The 21,319-nt window shown below is 43.4% G+C and overlaps 1 long non-coding RNA gene and 1 other non-coding gene across 2 annotated transcripts; one reads left to right on the top strand and one right to left on the bottom strand.

Annotated features, from left to right (window-relative positions):
- Positions 1-8,836: 8,836 nt before the first annotated feature.
- On the bottom strand, positions 8,837-21,210 carry LOC136333367 (uncharacterized). The gene is made up of 3 exons (XR_010731022.1): positions 21,080-21,210; positions 14,474-14,564; positions 8,837-9,245 (listed from the first exon to the last, which is right to left on the bottom strand). It is a non-coding gene; the product is annotated as an uncharacterized lncRNA (long non-coding RNA).
- On the top strand, positions 13,560-13,768 carry LOC136336837 (small nucleolar RNA U3). Its single transcript, XR_010731616.1, has one exon. It is a non-coding gene; the product is annotated as a small nucleolar RNA U3 (small nucleolar RNA).
- Positions 21,211-21,319: the final 109 nt, after the last annotated feature.

Here is a 21,319-nt window from a genome sequence, read left to right on the forward strand (position 1 = left end):
GCAAGCATCAAGCACAAGGATCACACTAAATTAAAATAATAAATTAATATAGAAAAATCTGTATTAAAATTATTTGGAATTTAAATTTCTGTTTTTCATTATATGTTTTGAAATTTTACTTACTGTGTTTTGTTAACAATTTCATAGTGATTTCTTCCTAGAACCTATCATTTATGTTTATTAAGTGAACAAATCAATTTTTTAATGTTAAAAATTATGTATGTTACATAGGGGGGGACATAAAAATTTTAGAAAGGTTAAGGTGGGGCATGGCACAAAAAAGGTTGGGAAACACTGCCATGAATCTCCCAAGAATGGCAATTTCCTGTATAACCACAATGCACTACCACAACTACAAAAGTTAACTATCATTTTATAATCGCAACTAATAGCCAAACTTTCCCAACTCTCCCCTAAAGATTTCTGTGCACTTCCCTTCAGGAACTAACCAAGATTTGTAGATTCTAGAAAACCACTCAGCTTAACTTCTGCTTGGTTTTGATTTATGACATTGGCTTTTAAAGAGTCCAGGCCAGGGGGTTCGTAGAAAGCTGTACATTCTTCATTTGACCTGATTGCTCCTGCTTTTATCTTTTTTTTTTTTTTTTTTTTTTAGAGAGAGAGACAGGAAGGCAGAGAGATGAGAAACATCAACTTGTAGTTGCGGCACTTTAGTTGTTTGATTGCTTCTCATATGTGCCTTGTTGTGGGGGTTGTTCAAACCAGCAACCCTGGGATCATATCTGTGATCCTGCGCTCAAGGCAGCAACCCCGTGCTCAAGCTGGCAACATCAGGGTTTCCATCCAGGACCCTCAGCATCCCTGACATTCAGTCCACTGTGCCACCACCAGTCAAGGTCAACCTGATTGCTTCTTGAAGGTATCCTTTAACTTTTACTTTTAAGCCTGTATTTCCCTTAAAATACAGGAAGTAAGGTTTGGGGGCTTGATTAAATGTGATAAAACTTTTTTTTTTAATTTGTAAGACTACTTCAGAGACATCTCAAGAGAAAGTTCATATGTTGGGTGTTCTTACTACTATGATCTAAGGGTGATTGATGACTTGGCTGGAGAGTGACTGGCATATCTCCATGGAGAAAAATCTGTCTGGAAACAAAGACTGAGGCAAGGTTTACAGGCTAATATTTTATGACAAGTGCAATCTTATGAAAGCAGAAAGGGGAAGAACTAAGGCAGAAAAGACAGATGCAAGGGGGTGGGACAGCTTCATAGGCAGCTTGCTGGGTGTTTGGTCATGTGGGACATCTTCCATGGCACAGTGTGACATCACCACATCCTGGAGGAGTCCTACAGAACAAAAATTAAATACCTGGAACAATAAAGACCAAACCATCATAGGATACAATGTGTCATAACACTGGATGATAAAACAGTTTTATTTGTAATTTCTGAGTCAAGAGCTCATTGTTATAGATATTTTTAAAGTTCAATGTAAAACCATAAACATACTTTTTTTCCTCTTCTCAAGTAAAAGCATGAATGAAATAATGACTCTTTCAATCGGGATAGCTCTGATGAATGAAGCCAAGTAATCTTCAAGGATTGCAAAATTGAAAATCCTTCCCTTTAGAGGAGGAAATAAAACAAATTTTAAAAGCCCATGACTGTTGGACAGCACCTTAATCCCACATCATCACTTATGTTTATTGCCCAAGATTGGGTGCAACAATATTAGGTTCCGATTATACTTTTAGGAAGTGACCACGGCAAAATGAACAAAAGGACAAAACTGGAAACTCAGAGTTTAGTGAAAAACTGGCTGTCCCTGTGCAGGGACTACCGACTCTATGAAAAGGTGAGGTGGTTACAGAAGGTGATTTTTCCAGAACAATGCCAAGCTTGCCCTCACCTGAGAGTATGACACTAACTCATCCAACTCATTTTTACATAGTAATGCCTAAAAGTCTCAATACCGTACCAGAACTTTCAAATATTCTGGACTCTGACGACAGTAAGAATTATCATTAGCCATGTACACACACAGTCACTCACAGAAACAAATTTTTGAGACAAAATACAGGCAAAATACACTGATGTCCTCCTCCGACCCCTACCCTAGCTAAATGCTGGCTTGACCTGGAATCACACCTGTAGTCGTGGCTGGCTGATCACACCAGCCTAGGCAGAATATTTACTTTCCCTTCTTGTCCCACAGCTCCCAGAGGGAAGAGGAATTCAGTGCTATCAGAGGGAATCAGTAACCAAACCCTGGAGCCTGGGGGGCTCAAAGCCATTTGTGGAAGTTGCCACTACTGCTTTAACACTGTCTTCAAAGATACTGAGGTTCGCTTAGCATGTGATCCTGCCTCTAGGAATGACAGCTTTAGCAACAAAAAAAACCGGGATGCCTAGTTACATTTGAATTTCAGATAAACAATGAAGACTATTTTTAATGTATGTCCCATGCAGTGACAGTAATTCCTCATTTATCTGAAGTTCAAATTTAGCTGGGTGTCCTGTATTTTATCTGACAACCCAATTGGTTCTATGCCCGGCCTATCCTATTTTATCTATTTTTTTTAAAGATTTTATTTATTGATTGATTTGAGAGAGAGAGAGAGAGCGAGAAAGGCAGGGGGAGGAGGAAGAAGGAGGAGTGGGAAGCATCAATTTGTATTTGCTTGTATGATGTGTCTTGACCGGGCAGCCCTGGGATTTTTTTTTTTAAGATTTATATTTATTCATTTTAGAGAGAAGAGAGAGAAAGTGAGAGAGAGAGAGAGAGAGAGAGAGAGAGAGAGAGAAGGGGGAGAGGAGCAGGAAGCACCAACTCCCATATGTGCCTTGACCAGGGTTTAGAACTGGCAACCACAGTGTTCCAGGTCGACGCTTGATTCACTGCGCCACCACAGGTCAGGCTGCCCTATCATTTTTCTTTGAAGGTCCTAAATCTTACAGATGGGTCCAGACTGGACAGGATGTGGGCACTGCTGCTAGGAGGAAGAGAGACATCTGGCTGGGCCTCCTTCTGTTCCCGTTTCCATTCGGGCCACATACCCTGCAGCCCCCTGCAGGTTTCCTCATCTGGTGGGCACCCTCACAGATAGGAATTTGGATTGGCAAGGTGGTGCAAACCCTCCTCCTGCTGTGTCCACTGACCCTGGTGTCCTGGAACCTTGGCATCCAAAGTTCAGGGATGCAGACTTTGCCACTGCCACCTCTAGCTCCTAGGCCAAAGGCACAGTGGCCAGCTGTAGTACTTACTCCAGCCCGCTGGGAACTACCAGTGTCACATGGAAAAAACATACTCAAGACACAAACTTACATCAAGAGGAAGAGGGGGAGGCCTCCCAAGGAGGCAAAGAAGACCTTATGAATTTCCTTCTCCCTCAGCTTTTATGGATCAGTAGAACAGAGGTAACAGGATTACAAGAGGAAGGCCAGGTGATCAGGGGAAAGAATAACTAATGGCTGTTTTGCTGACATGGAGAAAGGGCAAATTTGGGTCAGTACGTCTTTTTTCTTTTGCTAATTAACATGCACAAGGGAAGGGGCAATCTAGAACCTCTAGGCTAATTTTCTAAAGCCTGTTCATAGGCATTCCTTTGTGTGTGCACAAAGGTCACTCAGTCACACAGCTTTTTGGTGTTTGCATCCAAGAGACATTCACTCAGGGCTTTTAACTAAAGTTCCCCAATCCAAGTCATAGAGGGTTCAAGGTTAGATGGTTGCTTCCCTACAGCCAGCCCTATCCAGCTGTTGAACAGAATCCCATTTCTCTCTCCTACAGTCACTCCAGGCTCTACAAGCGACCTCTCCATGAGAAAGGGGTCACAGGGAGGACAGGAATCCTGTCCTACTGTACTCCTCCAGTCTACATCCCCTCTCCCTCCTGCCTCCATTGCTATACATCCCATCATAAGTGTGCTTGCCTTTCCATCAAAGCACACTGCCTGCCCACATAGGCCAGCTCTGTTTATCTCCTCAGAATCAGTACCTTTGGACTTAGTTTTTCTTCTCATTCTCCTTTCCTCCCTACTGCCTCTGTCCCTTCTACCCCCAGCAGAAAACTGATCATTGTCTGAAATTGCTGGCAGATGGTTTAGTGAAGGACTCTGACCTTCCCTGACTTTTTGCTTTTCAGGTGGTTCCCTTAACATCTGCTTAATAATAGCAAGGAGAAATGTTAGCTCCTGATCAAGGCTTCTCAAAGATGCCTGGCACTCAGACCCGGATTGAGTGCAGAGGCCTTGCAAGGCCTCCCTTCCCAGCCTGGGTTGTGCTGGGAGGCTGTTGCAGCACCAAGAGAGGGAGTCCATGTTTTCTATCAGCTGCTGCAGCTGGACAAAGAGGAGCACTTGAAAAGTACAGGCTATGATCCTTGCCGTTCTTTCCTTTTGCTTTTATCAAACTTTTTCAGGAAACATATCTATCTTCTTCCCTTTGACTGCCAAGACTTATTGTGACAGCTGCCCAGGCCACAATTCCTCCTGGGCCTTCTCACCCTTTTTAAAAACTTACTTATCCATACTTTTCTCCCAGGGCCATCTGGGTCTTCCAAAGTAATAGATATGTGTATTCCAAACTGCCCTCTTGATGTTCTGCTTATATGTCAGAACTCACCCTTACTGGACTATTGCCCCTGAGACAGAGGAATTCCAAAAAGCTGACAAGCTGCCCCAAGGAGGGGCTCTGGATATACCAGGACTTTTGATTCAACATCCACATGCTCAAAATTCTTCTTGACTCCATATAATTTGTCCCCCTAGCTAGTACTGGTGCTCTTCTCCCGGAGAAGTGCCCTGCAGGATTCCTTTCTTCCTTTCAATAGAGCCTGTTACTCTGGTCTTTTGGACTCCCATGGATTCCAACACAAAGTGGAAAGGAAAGAAGGAAGGGAGGGAGGGAGGGAGGGAAGGAGTGGTATGGAATGGAGGAATCAGCAAAGGAGTAGGACAAGGAACAGCTCTACCACAGTAAATTTCAATACCAGGCAAAGAACCAGCACTGACAGCTACTAAGGTTTCAAAAAGGAAGTGGCATTTGAGCTGGTAATAAAAGACTTCAGTGGACTTTTGGGGGTAGACAAAGAAGAGATGGCACCACCATCCCTGGCCTCTTCCACAGAACAAAGTACCGGTGGTGTGCCAGGCATTGACAAAGCCCAGAAAAAAGTAAATCAAAGACATTTTTGAAATATTCTTCTCACTCTGGGTTATAGCTGAGTAATCTGATCCATTTCACACATCATACCCAGTTCTTTGCTGAAATTCCAATAGTTTTTCACCCATTCAAGATATGTCTGAATGTAAGTAAGCTTGCTATTCCCCCCAATAAGACCTCAAATGGGTCTGATTTATTTAGAAATCAATCATCTGAAAGGTCAGCCCCTTAAGTCATTAGGGATGAACCAGTGACACAGCAGAGAGGTGATTGTCACACAGCAATTAGAGAACCTGGAGCTGGCAGGCAAGAAGTATTACTATCAAAGCCAGTGGCCTGAACAGTTTTCAAATAATCCCTAATGAGTGCTCATTGGAGGTGTTGGATTGCCTTTAATTTACATACTTTCATTCTTCTGAAAGAGTCTAGTGTTGGATCTGAAGAGGGGGAAGGGCATATGTGGACCACATCTTTGTCCCAAAATAAGGTGTAAAACAGTGAATCTAACAAGAGATCAGAGATAGCACTTTTAAAACATTAATGTGTGTTTCCCTTTCTGTTATTAATAAATTATCATATGACAAATAAACTGTGCCTAGTAATTAGAAATGATGCCTTGGCCAGTTGGTTCAGCAGTAGAGCATTGGCCCAGCGTGTGGAAGTCCCATGTTCGATTCCCGGCCAGGGCACACAGGAGAAGCGCTCATCTGCTTCTCCACCCTTCTCCCTCTCCTTCCTCTCTGTCTCTCTCTTCCCCTCCCAAAGCCAAGGCTCCATTGGAGCAAGTTGGCCCAGGTGCTGAGGATAGTTCCATGGCCTCCGCCTCCGGTGCTAGAATGGCTCCAGCTGCAATGGAGCAATGCCCCAGATGGGCAGAGCATCACTTCCTGGTGGGCATGCCTGGTGGATCCTGGTTGGGCGCATGCAGGAGTCTGTCTGACTGCCTCCCTACTTCTAACTTCGGAAAAATATATATATAAAAAATAGCTGTCTGACTTAAACCCCATTTCAAAAAAGATAACAGAATTATGGTTTGGGAGTAACAGTTGTCATCGTTTTCTCCAAAGTCCTTTCCAATTGCTCCTCCACAAGGAGCTGCTGTAAAGGACTGGGAGGGTGACAGCTGGCCACTGTAATCTGACAGCATTCAAGACCAGACACAGGCCCAGCTTAGAGTACAGAGTACACATATTCCTACTGGAGCTCAGTTCTGCTTGAATAAAGGATTTACTACTCCCAAACCAGGGATTCTGCTCTGTTTCCCTTCAAGACCTTCCTGGTGTGAAAAGTGGACATAAGTGGAGCCATTTAAAAACAGAACCAGGGCAGCCATCCCAGAGGAACTGCTTGCATGTCTTGCTCCTTGAACCTTTTGTCACTCTAGGAAACTTCTGAACCTGTAAGAATTCTTATGAGTTTATTTGGGCCAAACTGTCGACAGTTGTTGGAAAGCAGTCTCAACGGATTGAGAAAAGGCTCCCAGAAAATGGTGGTTTTACCACTTATTTTATACATGAGCATCAAAGAGAAGGATGAAAGGGGGGAGGGTTTATATGAAATTGATTGGTAATAGATTACAGAGGCAGGAGAAAGCAAAGGGGAAATCTCTGGGATTGGATAAAAAGTAAAAATGTATAATATATACTGAAACTTCTTTTACATAGGCAGGAATAAGACATTTAAAGAGTTAACAATTAACAAAACAATGAGGCCGTTTGTTGGTCCTGCTCTGGTGGGATGCTGCACTCAGAGAGGCAGGAAAAGATTAGTCTTACATTTTATTTATTTTTTGTGAGACAAGGAGGGAGATGAGAAGCATCAACTGGTAGTTGCAGCACTTTAGTTGTTCACTGATTGCTTCTCAAATGTGCCTTGATGGGGGTGGGGGTGGGTTCCAGCTGAGCCAGTGACCCCTTGCTCAAGTTAGAAACCTTTGGGCTCAAACCAGCAACCTTGGGGTCATAGCTCTCCCATGCTCAAGCTAGTGAGCCCATGCTCAAGCTGGATGAGTGACCTCAGGGTTTCAAACCCGGGTCCTCAGCATCCCAGGTTGACACTCTATCACCTACACAACCACCTGGTCAAACCAGCCTTAGTTTTAAAGACATGTTATCAGTTACGTTACTGTTGAGGAGCCACTGCACTACCTCACCCGCAGGTGTTGTAAAGTACCAAAAGCTACAGAATCAATATTCATATTTTAAGAGGCCTGAAGAACATTTCTTTAATTTGGGTTAAGGTGTGCAGAGAAATTGTGAGAAATAGTCTCTGTACTGTGTGATTGGTATGACCAGGATGGCCCTTGGCATTGTATTGTAAATGCAAAGGGGAGAAAAACATGGATTCCCAGACATTCCACCACGCCTGTGGGGAAAGGGGTGAATGGCTAGCCAGGTACAGGGAGAGAAAAGCCAAAATAAACCTAATGAGCCATTTGCGGGCATTTGTCCCCACAGAAACTACATTTCCTATGTAAATGCGTGTGGTTAACACGTACGACTCTGGACAGAGAGATGGCAGAGAAACACTAGATAATATAGGAACACCTTTTAATATGTAAAGAGACATCTTTCTACCATTGTGTTGGCTTGCAAATTTTGTTTTCTCCAAAATGATGTATGGCTTGCAAATTGAACATGGTCCTATCATGTTAAAGGACATATGACTATAACCAATAGTGATAAAGGGCTCCTAATTACAATTTTTGCTTCTGTACTTCCCACTTACAATACTATAAAAACTAGGTAGAACAAAGGGCCAGCGCGCACTCCCTCAGATTTCTGTCGGAGTTGCCGCTGCTTGGTCAAGCTAGACAATAAAGCTTTGATGTGTAATCGATGGATTTTCTTCGTGTCTTCAACATTTCGAGTCCCTCCGGATTAGGCTTAACACTGTAGATGCAAAAGACAACAATCGTTTTGAGAGGGGAGAGACCAGAAGAATGCAGAAGGGGCCTGCAGGAATGACTGGCTCAGCCAGTTAAAGACTATCCATATCTTTAACTCTAACAGTATATTTCTAACTGATCTCTTGGAGACTCTTATGTGGGACAGCTGTTAGGCTTGCTTGCTGGTGTACCATTTGCTTGATTAATGCGTGAGCATGTGGCAAAGGCACTGAGCATGTGGCAAAGGCATGTGTATATAACCCCATATAAGGCTATAGGTGCTTGGGGGGAGGAAGAGGGGAGAGGGGAAGAGGGGAGAGTGAGAGAGATATGGGGGGCTGCAGATGCGTGAACTACCTGCTCGCCACTGTGAGAGGCCATTTTGCCATTTGTTTGCCTGAGAGGCAGCTTCCCCTGCCTGTGTGCTTGTCCACCACTGTGAGACTTCATTAAATGAAAAGGCCCAACACTTTTACCACTCTGCAGTTTTTCTGCCATCTGCCCAAATCCAAAGTGGACCTGCCTGGCCTCGGCCACTGGCATTACACTCTCACAATACATACAAGAGAAACAAGATCTGTAAATATATAGATAGGGCCAGGGGTCCAGAAACCCCTTCCCCCTTGCTCTCCCACCCCACCTTGAGCCAGGAGGTGCATATAGGACCTCAGACAAAGGAATCACACGCCCCTTGCATGGACACTGTAAAACAGTGGTCTCCAAATCCCAGGCCGTGGACCGGTACGGTCCGTGGGCCATTTGGTACCAGTCTGTGTTGCATCCACCAAGTGTGAGAACAAACGTCAGAGACTTTCAGGGGTTTAGATCTTACTTTATTGGCCAAGTTTAACCTGCGCAGGGGCAAACTCTCAAGGCGTCCGGAGACACCGTACCCACAAGGGGCTGCAAACAAAGAGTCGCGCCTGGCGCTTACAACTAGGTCTTTATATATCCTAAGTGAGCAAGCATTATACAGAAGCAGATGTGGCAGTTCGCTATTCGCTAGGAGGGTCGCGCACAGCATAGCAACAGGGGAAGGGTTTCGCTCAGTGGCGAATTTCAAACATAAACTTCTGATAAGGGTCTCTGACTCATAGAATGCAGGATGTTTGCCCAACTCTGTGCTGATCTCTTTGTTCTCAGCCTCACAGGGACCCTGTCAGCACTTCCCTGTTCCTGCTCCTCCAAGAGTTAGACTCTGGCAGCCACAGCACACCTCCCTGAACCTAACAGTCTGCAGAGAAAGAATAAATAACTTACATTATTTCTGTTTTATTTATATTTAAGTCTGAACGATGTTTTATTTTTAAAAAATGACCAGAATCCCTCTGTTACATCTGTCTAAGACTCACTCTTGACGCTTGTCTCAGTCACGTGATACATTTATCCGTCCCACCCTAAAGGCCGGTTCGTGAAAATATTTTCTGACATTAAACTGGTCTGTGGCCCAAAAAAGGTTGAGGACCACTGCTGTAAAAGGTATATAAAAATGTAAAAAATCTAACTTTGGGGAACTCATGCTTTGGTGCTACTCATCCCCATGTGCTCCATTGGTTAATAAGTTCTTCCTTCAATGAGTTGTTTGGGCATCTATTATCCTCTATTTGCAGGCCACTTCCTGCTACAGTTTAAGGTAAGCATCAGCCTTTGTTTAGAGAAATATACCACCTGTTGGGTAAACAAGTGTTTTTCTTAGGTTTGCTCATTTGTATTGGGGCAGTGGTGTGTGTGTGTGTGTGTGTGTGTGTGTGGTGTCTATGGAAGGCTGCAGGGTGCTTTCCCTCAGGGCAGCAGATTGCAAATTGCAGACTGCCTTCCTGCTTGGGAGGGGCCATTGTTTGCTGGAGAGTGCAGAGCGAGGCTAAAGAGAGTGCTAAGGCTGGTGGGGCCCTGAGCCGAGGGTGAGTCCAGAGCAGGGGTTGGGAACCTTTTTGGCTGAGAGAGCCATGAACGCCACATATTTTAAAATGTAATTCCGTGAGAGCCATACAACAACCCATGTATGTTACGCATTATCCAATAAAAATTTGGTGTTGTCCCGGAGGACAGCTGTGTTTGGCTCCAGCCATTCACAACCATAAACATGAGAATATTTTATATTTTTAACATTTTTTTTTTATTAAAGATTTGTCTGCGAGCCAGATGCAGCCATCAAGAGCCACGTCTGGCTTGTGAGCCATAGGTTCCCGATCCCTGGTCCAGAGGAAGAGTCTGAGTTGTGGCGCCTGAGACCAAGGCAGGGTTGGGAGCCCTGAGGGAAGGAAGTAGTTTTCCCTATTTGCTCGTCTACCATCAGGAGACTTTAATAACAGAATGGCCACCATTTTCTGGCTCCACAGTTCTTTTACTATCTGCCCAAATCCAATGGGAACCTGAACTTGCATCTTTCGTGGCCATGGCAGCAGTGGCCACTGGCCCTACACCATCCTAGGACATTGCCTACCATGCACTGTGTTTAGTTAGAAAGTTTTCATTTCAGACCATCCTGTGTGGTTACTTTTAGGTCTCTGAGTTTGTAAGGACACCATGCAGGACTCACCTGAGCTTCTCAGGTTTATCGGTAGCCCTGTTTTTGGTTGTTGTTGTTTTTAGTGTCTGTTGGGCAAATGAGTTTATAAAATGTGTTTTTTGAGTTTGCTCACTTTTATTGTTAAAAATGGCACTGGGCAGCGACAGGTATTTATGTCTGTGAAGTTGCAAATTACTTTCCTGCTTGGGAAGGGCCACTGTCTTGCTAATATTTGCTGGAGAAGAAGTGAAAGAGGAAGAGTGCTGAGAAAGAAGCCAAGATGGCAGGAAAAGAAATATAAAGTTTTGTGCAGAGAGGAGACAGTGTGCAGAACTAGAGGGGAACTAGAGGTGAGAAGCTTTTGCAAGCTCCGCTGAGACTGGTGGGGCCTTTGATTCTAGGAAAAATCGGAGAAGATTCTCCTGGTTGTGGAACCAGGAAAGGTGTTGGTAGCTTTGGGAGCCCTGTGTTTGCTCATCGGCCAGTGCGAGGTTTGAATAAAAGAATGGCCCACTATTTTTTGGCTCCACTATTTCTTAACCATCTGTCCGAATTCAATGAGAACCTGCATGATCATGGCCATGACAGCCACAACTATTGGCCACACAGTATCCACACATTATACTGCTTGAATTGGACAAAATAATCTTTGGACTGGGCCAACGCAACACGACCTTACAAATAACTGTTTGTAAAACTAACAGGAAAGCAGACATCCTGACCACATGGGCGGGTGATTGTGGAATCTTTCTGAAGGTGGAATCAGTAAGCAGCCATGTGTAGCTGAAGAGTAACACAGCTTTTCAACACCACTGGGAATTCTTCTCTTGTGTCGTTATTTCCCTTCCTAGTCTCATAAAAACCCCTTCCCTTCACCTTATAATGGAGACACAATTTAGGTTCCTGCATGAATCTTTGCCCACAGATTACAATTCTGGGATCTCAAATAAATACTTGTTGCCTCTCACTTTGGCTTTTTTTTCCCCCCCAGAGACAGAGAGAGAGAGTCAGAGAGAGGGAGAGAGGGATAGACAGGGACAGACAGACAGGAACAAAGAAAGATGAGAAGCATCAATCATTAGTTTTCATTGCGCGTTGCAACACCTTAGTTGTTCACTGATTGCTTTCTCATATGTGCCTTGACCGTGGGCCTTCAGCAGACCAAGTAACCCCTTGCTCAAGCCAGCGACCTTGGGTCCAAACTGGTGAGCTTTTGCTCAAACCAGATGAGCCCATGCTCAAGCTGGCAACCTTGGGGTCTCGAACCTGGGTCCTTCGTATCCCAGTCTGACACTCTACCCACTGCGCCACTGCCTGGTCAGGCTGGCTTTTTATTTTTAGGTTAACATTGATCCACCTACACCCTGAGGTATAGCTAATTAACTTTATATCCCTCTAAATAATTTTTTTATTTTAATTTTTGTTAATTTTTCTGAAGTGAGAAGTGGAGAGGTAAAGAGACAGACTCGCACATGCGCTCAACTGGGATCCACCCGGCATGCCCACTAGGGGGCCATGCTCTGCCCATCTGGGGTGTTGCTCTGTTGCAACCGGAGCCATTCTAGCACCTGAGGCGGAGGCCATGGAGCCATCCTCAGCGCCTGGGCCAGCCTTGGCTGTGGGAAGGAAAGAAAGAGACAGAGAGGAAGAAGAGGGGGACCGGTGAAGAAGCAGATGGGCGCCTCTCCTATGTGCTCTGGTGGGGAATTGAGCCTGGGACTGCCACACGCCAGGCCAACGCTCTACCACTGAGCCAGCCAGCCAGGGCTAAATAATTCTTTACATCAGCACTTCTGAATTGTCTTCATTTTTTGCTTGTAAGTTTCTTTGTTCTTTGTGGAGAATGAATCTCCTTCCTGTGAGCAGACAGATCCTGAAGGCAAAAGACACTTCCATTTTGACCTACGCTCCTTTGACTGTTCCCTTCTCCCTCTCCTCCCCTCTCCCCACCATCCCCTGCCATTGGAAGCCCAGTGCAGGAAAAATAGGATCCAAGGTTTCAAATACTCAATAGGTAACTGGACAACCCCCACTGAGGGAGCTGATCTAAGGAAATACTGAACTGAACAAATGCCCCTGGGTTAAATGCAAATTTAAAAGCCAACCCATCAACCCAGTATTATAACCAATGTATAATACAGTTAAACAAAGGTGTTTAAAGCATGCTGGCTTTCGGTATGGCATAGTCATATTTTGAGAGCCCTGAAAAACAGGTGAGACACAGGAGCAGCTTTCTTTTTTTTTTTTTTTTTTCTGAAGCTGGAAACAGGGAGAGACAGTCAGACAGACTCCCGCATGCGCCCGACCGGGATCCACCCGGCACGCCCACCAGGGGCGATGCTCTGCCCACCAGGGGGCGATGCTCTGCCCCTCCGGGGCGTCGCTCTTGCCGAGACCAGAGCCACTCCAGCGCCTGGGGCAGAGGCCAAGGAGCCATCCCCAGCGCCCGGGCCATCCCTGCTCCAATGGAGCCTTGGCTGCGGGAGGGGAAGAGAGAGACAGAGAGGAAGGAGGGGGTGGGGGTGAAGCAAATGGGCGCTTCTCCTATGTGCCCTGGCCGGGAATCGAACCCAGGTCCCCCGCACGCCAGGCTGACGCTCTACCGCTGAGCCAACCGGCCAGGGCCAGGAGCAGCTTTCTAAGGGAAGGGATGCTCAGGGCTGTTCTCAGGTAGAGGCACTGAGCGACCCCCTGAAAGCTCAATGTGACCCAGCACCTGGCCTTTGATTGCTCTCTATAAATTTCTGAACACCATATTTACATAGCTCTTTCAATTTTAAAGGGGTTCCCACATCATTGGTTTAATTTGATACTCTTGAATACCTGGCCAGGCCAAGGACAGCTTTTAGTGTCCTCACCTTGGTGGAAGAAACCCAATCTCCCAAGTCCACAGAAATCAAGAGGAGCCAGGACCAGAGCCCGCAGGTGATATTCACTGAATTGAGTAAATGCAGAAAGAGTGTTTTAAGATAAACAGGATCTCTTCTCTTATGAAACTCATAATCTATTTGGGGAGAAATGCCCCAAATTGGCAATACGAAGACTATGCTCTTTCAGGGATCATTTCTATAAGTTGTTACTAAAGAGGATTCTCCAAATGTGTAGGGCACCCAAAACCAGGAGGAGGCAGCATTCTTCCCTGAGCGTAAAGCCAGCTCTTGGTGCTGCTTTTGCAACTGCTATTGGCCACTGATGACTGTTCTTCCTTTTCTTTGGGAGTGAGAAGGAAAGGACGCAGTCTGAGTGGTTAAAAAAAAATTTAAGGCAAGACTGGACACTAGACAAAAACGCACTGTGCAAGGAGGCATCAGTGCTATGATTTCAAGTGTACTGAAATAACTTCCAGTTCCTGACTGAACTGAAATTCCCCTGTGTCCTCGACCTGCCAGTCACCTTCATCCCAAGTTTCTGCTTCATTCCCTGGGTTTCACTCAGATCCCTTACAACACCTATGTGGTCTCCAGCTTCACTCCTTAGCTACGGGGAAGTCTGGCCTGGTCACATCCTCTCAGTCCTGCACGTGAAGAGTAATTACGGTCCTTTTCTTTTAAAGCCACAAGGGACATGAAGACAGCTGTGGGAGATAGGCCGTCAGTACTCCAGAGAAGCCCACCCGCACACTCTGGAACTACTGAGAAGAGCAGGTTTTATAAAACGGTCCGAAGACTAAAGACTTACACACAAAGAAAAGGACAGAGGAGAAAGGCGTTTCAGGAAAGCACACTGACAGGCCAGGGGAGGCTGAGTGAGAAGACAAGGAGAAAGTCAGAACACGCCCATGGTCAGGCCTGTCTCCACCTGACAGAACACAGTGTGTGAGGGTTATGTATATACTACCAGGAACAGCATTTCCAAAACCTAGGATAGCACTGGCCCACACCTACTGCCCTCCAAAGAGCACAAATCCCCCAACCACCGCCCAAGTACCTCCTCTTTCATGTGGGATTCTGTACATTTTATGGAAGGATTGTGGTCGTTTCCTATTCACTCTTTATATCACATTGGCAAAAACAGATGCACAGTGGAAGCAACTCAAATGTCCATCTAAATGAAAAAAAAAAAAAAGGTACATCCGTAAAATGGAATTGCTATTCAGTCACAAAAAGGAATGAAGTGCTGATACATGCTATAACATGGATGAACTCTGAAAACTAGGCTAAGTGAAGGAAGACAGAAGTATATGTATGATTCATTTCCAACAAAGTGTCTAGAATAGGCCAACTGATAAAAAGTCAAACAGTGGTTGGCCAGGGAATAGGGGAAGAATGGGGAGTAACAGCTAACGGGTAGGGAGTTTCTTTCTGGAATGAGGTGTTCTGGAGTTAGTGATGATGGTTGTACCACTCTGAATATACTAAAACCCCACAGATTTATACACTTTATAAAGGTGAAAAAAAGAGAAACAAAACAGTTTTAAATTTAATGAAAATGTGGGGAAAAGAATTATTTCCCTAGAAATATTAGACATAAGAAACAAAGATATAAAAATGCATGAAAGATAATTCAAATGAATTCCAACATATTGGTATTCCGAAAGAAGAGAATATAACTTTTTAAAGTGCTACATTGAAACTTTCTGAATTAATCATAAAAATAGAAACCGACATTTATTAAACACTTACTAAATATTCTGGGTATAGTTTTAAGCACTTGACATGTATGATCTCATTTATGTTCACAACTATTGAATACGGTTAGATCTATTACCATCCTTACTGTATTCATGACAAAACTAAGGCATAAAGAGGTTTAGTAAATTGCCAAAGGAATAAAATAAAACTTGAACCTGCATATTTAATGGGTATAACGTATCTAGGAAAAGGTAATTTTACTAAATCATTCTGGTAAAGTTTATGGAACTTCATAGATAAAAGAAAACCTACATAGACAGCCACAATGAAAAATTCAAGTTTCTCCCAAAGGGAAACATCAACTTGGCTTCAGCTTTCTGCTCAGCATCAAACAGTATCAGAAGGTTGAGCAAAGCCAACAAATCCTAAGGAAGTATGACTCAAGACTTTTATGGTTGGCCCTGTTGTCCTTTAAGTAGAAGGCTGAAACTATGAGGTTTGCTACCTGAGAGAAAATTCTTGAAATCAGTACATCTTGGGAAGAAGCTGGTTGGTCAGGCACGGTCTTATGCCCCTCAATTCCCATGACCAGAGCAAGAGATATCATGACCAGCCAGCTTGGGAAGAGCACAGGGTCATTAAATAACCGGGAGATGAACTTCACAGGGTGTGTTGACTGACAAGATGTGGGAACTCTGGGTAAGACTTCTGGGTTTCTGACACAATCAATTGGTTTCATGATGGAGCCACTTACTGAGAAGCAGAATATTAGAAGAGCTGAGAGGCATACTGTTGGGTTGAAGTTTGGACACTTTAGTCAGAGGTATCCAGGAGAGGACCAAGTTGAGAAGTCAAGCAGGCAAGTGGGTATATAGGCCTTGAGGGCAGAGGAGGAGGGGCTTGGGGGACTTACTTGAGTGTCCCTAGCACAGAAGTAATAATGGAAACCGTATGACTTCTGTGGGATCACCTAGAAAGAAAGTTGGGTAGAGAAGAGAAAGGCACGAGGGAAAGCTAGTTAGGAAGCCTGAGGAGTGGTCAGAGACGGAGGACATCCAGGAGAGTGGTGGCATGGAAATCCAGGACCAGGAGTGTTGGAAAGAGAAGTGCACCATCAACTGCGTCACAAGCTGCTTAGAGGTACAATAAGATAAAAGGAGAAATGAGTGAGGCTATTTCCTTAAGTCAGAATTTTAAAATATGTTCCAGGATAAAAAAGCATATGACAAATGGTAAACATACAAACTGCCTCTTGTACCTATCAGATTTTGGACTAAAGCAGTACAAAGAATACTTGCCAAAGTAAGGAAAAGCCCAGTAAATCATAAAACAGTTCTAGTTTTTTTCTTTTTTTAATTCAAAATTATCATCCTCTGAAAAATATGCCTAAAAAGATATATATATCTAAAAGATAGATTTGTGGCCTGACCTGTGGTGGCGCAGTGGATAAAGTGTCGACCTGGAAATGCTGAGGTCGCCGGTTCGAAACCCTGGGCTTGCCTGGTCAAGGCACATATGGGAGTTGATGCTTCCAGCTCCTCCCCCTCTACTCTCTCTCTCCTCTCTAAAATAAATAAATTTAAAAAAAAATTAAAAAAATAAAATAAAGTTAAAAGATAGATTTGTGAAAATGGCCAAGAAAATATCGAAAAACAAGGCAGCATGGGAAGAGTCTTCCTGCCAGGTGACAGAAGAGATAACGATCTAACCAGGCTGGAAGCCTGCGCATTAGTTTGCTGGGGACTGGATTCGCTCCTTGGTCTCTGGCTACCTTCTTTCTAGTTGGAGAGCTTAGAAATCTAAGTCCCTTGCAATTAGGTTTGGCCCTTAAGTGAGATCTGGAAGGCAGAAGAAAGGTGGAGGCCATTTCTCCGCTGCTTCTGGTAGAAATATGAGGCTCCATGGGGAGGAGGGAACTACCTGGTGCAGACAGCCCTTAGTTCCCCCCAATCCAAATGACAGGCCAGGAGACTGCCTGCTGGTCCTCTCGGTGGAGTCTCTGGTACAAAAATCTCTATTTATTGATATTTGAAGTTTATTTGAAGGCAGAGCATGTGCAGAAGACTTCTTTCTGGCTCAGGGGCTTAGGCTCCTGCAATGTCAACAGAGCACACAGAGTTCTTGCAAATGAGTGAGACAAACACCAGTCTAAATGGGAAAGAGATGAGCAGGCAATTCACATAAGGGATGCCTAAGAACAACTTTGACTTTACTAGTTATTAATGAAATATAACTTGAAACAGCAATGCACAACCACTGTTCTGAGATTAACAAAGATTACAAATGATTAAGATGGTCTGGCAGGGTGTAGATAAAAGGAACCTTCTGCCAGCTGATGTCAAGCAGTTCCACATTTCTGTAGGTCTGATGACAGCATGATTCATAAGCCTCTACAATGAGTGCACCAGTTCCAGAATTTTATTCTGAAGAAAGAACTAGAGATGTGCACAGGGATTTAGCTATAAGATTCTCATGTTCTGCAAAAGTGAAAAGTTGGAAACAACATAAATATACAACAGGGATGATGATTTTGGTTCATTTGCATAATAGGATATAATGCAGTCATTAAAAATGCCATAGGAAAAAAATTTCATAGAAGTATATTTTGTGATATGGAAAAATGTTTGCCATATATTAAGCAATAAAATCTATTTTTTAAAATAATTTTTTAAAAGACTATTCATTTTAGAGAGAGAAGAGAGAGGGAAAGGGGGAGAGAGGGAGAGAGGAGAAAGTGAGAGAAAGAGAGAAGGGGGAGGATCAGGAAGGATCAATACTTTATCTACTACACCACCACCAGTCAGGCCCAATAAAGCTAGTTATAACATGATCCCCAAAATGCATCTATATGAACAGAATAAATCTAGAAAGCTTGATTATTTCTGGCTGCTGCATTTTCATATGGTTTTTATTTTTTCATTTCTCTTATTTATAGTTTAATATTTTCCTGTGATGAGTGTCCATTTCTTTTATAATAAGTTTTAAAAACTGGCAATTAAATGAAGGTGAAAGAAAGGATATTAATAAATTCTGAATTCACTGGAATTAAATCTGACCACTAATAAAGAAGCAAATTATTAAGTGGTAGCATTTACCTTGCATTAACTAAATTTAGTTTTTGCCATCAGAGGGAATGAGGTCTAAAATAGAAAGTGACTTGAGTTATAGAAAACAAAGTTATAATTCAGGCATACTTGTATTTGAGCTGTGAAATTTACACCTGTTGCATATGTATGTGTGTGTGTATAGAGAATATTTGAAAGGATACCCACTAACTTTTAAAATGGTTCCCTTCAGAAGGGTGGGATTAGAGGAGGAGGGAAGATATGTTTCTTTACACAACTCTGTATTGTTAGACTTATTATAACAAGCATGCAATAATCTAAGTACATTTAAAAAGCAAAAAGTTATAACTATGAAAATACTTAGAAACATCGATAATATCCACGATTTGATGATACAAAAATCATAACGCAAAACATGTAAACTATGTTTATAACTATGTTTATGTATCTGCATGTGAGAGAGGCCTGGCTGGGAATACTCTATCATGCAAGTAGTTGTTCATGTTCATTCATTTATTCCACAGATGTCTGTTGAGCACCTTCTATGGGCCATGCACATGGCTGTTCTAGGAACTTGGGCGTCAGCAAGGAATCAAACAACCAAATACACCTCCCCTCATGGAACTTACATTCCAGCAGGAAGAGATAGACAGTAAGTAGTAAACATAATAGTTGATTGAGTGCTGTGAAAAAAATGGAACAGGGTAAGAAAGACTGGCAGTGTGGTGGGTGAGGCCAAGGTTAAATAGGTTAATCAGGGAAGGTCTCATTGAGAAGGTGACATTTGAAAATTGATTCAAAAGAGGTGAAGGAGTGCTATGCAAATATCTTGAAGAGTTTTATACCCAGAGGGAACAGCTAGTGCAAAGGCCCTGATGTTGAGTTCAGGGAGTAGAAATGAGGGCAGTGAGCCTGAGACAGTTAGCAAGGAGAGAGCAAGTCAGAGGGAAGCAGGCTAGTTAATTAGTTTTGCATTCTGTAGACCACCCTAGGGTCTGTGGCTTTTTATTCCAAATGAAGTGGGGAGTCACTTTGGGGTTTTGAGCAGAGAAATGCCAAGATCTCTCTGGCTGCTGTGTGGAGACTAAGATACTGGGATTGAAGGTGCAGGAGGGCAGAGAGATCTGGTTGTCCAGGTGAAGGATGAAAGTGGCTGAGCAGATGCTGAAGTGTAGGATCCTAGACACAGTTTTGAAGGTAGAGCCAACAGGACTTCTAGACAGATTGGGTACAGGATATGAGAAAGAGGAATATAAAAAAGGCTTTTGAGGTTTTGTCCTGAGTAAGTTAAATGGAGTTAATATTAATTAGGATAAGAAAGGCAACTGGGTGGAATACCTTTGGAGTTGGGGAAAGATCAGGAACTTATCTGTGGACCTGTTATTTTTGAGGGTAGCAGCAATATAAATTTTGTTTGCAGAATGTTTTAAGGGGAGAATAAAGGTAAGGAATATATAAAATGAAATCACTTTAACCAAGCTGCTATAATTATTCACATTATGAAGACTGAGGCATGAGGAAAGACTATTCTTATTCTAAGTAGTCTGGGAACTTAAAAACTTTTTGAACTTCCCAGTCGTGTGTCAATGCCTGGACATGCATGTGGATATACACCAGACCTCCAGAGAGCCCTAAGTCCTGGCAAGATTCCATATGTCAGTAAGTGGATGACATATGAACTCCAGAAATTAGTAGTAGTTCCTTGAGAATTCAGCTTGAAGAGAAGGTGAGACCAATATACAGGGTGGGACAAAAATAGGTTTAGTTGTTCATACGGAAAATAATAAACAATACAAAAATAGACTGTTTCTACTACTCACAACTGTAAACCTACTTTTGCCCCACTCTGTATGTAGTGGAAAAACTAGTCTTTCCTCCTGTGTCGCCTTTACTACTCAGAATACTTCACTTCTGACACCAAATTTGTGGGGTGTCAATCATTACTCTGTGACACCAAGTGGTTGTCCTACAAGTTAACTCAATTCTGACACTATGCACTTGGAAACATCTAGTGTCAGATCCCACAGGGTAAGACCTCAGTCTCATTAGACTGCCCCCACCTTCAGCTGCCAATCCTAAGTAGTGGGTCCCCAGGTTATTCATAACTTCTGTACAACTTGGGATACAATTCAGAGGTTCCCATGACCCACTTCCCCTTGAATTTCATTATTTGCTAGGACAACTCAAAGAACTCAAGGTAATATTTATGCTACTAATTTATCAAAGGATATAAGGGATACAGAAGAACAGCCAGATGAAGATACATAGGGCAAGGTCTGGAAGGGTCCTGGGCACCAGTTTCCTTTCCGGTGGAGTTTGGGTGCATCACCCTCCCAGTAAGTTGATGTCTTTACCAACCTGGAAGATCTCCAAACCCCATACTATCGGGATTTTAACGGAGAGTCCATCACAGTAGGCATGATTGGTCACTGACTCCATTTTCAGGACTTCTCCTTTCTCAACAGACTGATAGGCGGGGCGGTTGAAAAATCCAATCCTGTAATCATGGCTTGGTCTTTCTGGTGACCAGCCCTGATTCAGAAGCCACCTCATGGCAACAAGACACTCCTATCACCCAGAAATTACAAGTATTTAAAGAGCACTGGGTTAGCAACAGCAGTTAAGACCAAATATTAGAACAAAAGATGCTCCTATTGCTCTTATCACTTATAAAATCACAAGAGTTTTAAGAGCTCTATGTGAGAAACAAGAAGGGTGGGTAGGATGGGTGGACTAAATACATATTTCTTAAAATTAATCACAACATCACAGAAGATATGCTGGAAGAGTGAGGTTTCAGTTTTCAAAAAGGGGAAAACAAAACAAAACAAACAAACAACACAGGGTCTGCTAATCGACCCATAGTCCTGGCAAGATTCTAGAACATGTCATTAAAGGATGACATATGAACTCCAAAAATTACCAGTAACTCCTCTTGGATTCAGCTTGAAGGGCTGAAAAGTCACCCCAATATATTTAGGAAAAAGCAACGAGGGCAATTTCAGAACTTTTAAATCCAATGTTTGAAGGAAGGCAAAGGTTTCTTTGTAACAGACAAGTCTCAGGTGCAAGCAACAGTGGCTAGTGTTTCCGACGTGACCGCCAACCCGATGGGAGGTTCGCCTCCCGCCTCGAAGTCTTTCCAGTCACCTCATCGTGGGCA

The sequence above is a fragment of the Saccopteryx bilineata genome, chromosome 4 (genome assembly GCF_036850765.1).
Source record: "Saccopteryx bilineata isolate mSacBil1 chromosome 4, mSacBil1_pri_phased_curated, whole genome shotgun sequence".
In the NCBI taxonomy this organism is placed as follows: domain Eukaryota; kingdom Metazoa; phylum Chordata; class Mammalia; order Chiroptera; family Emballonuridae; genus Saccopteryx; species Saccopteryx bilineata.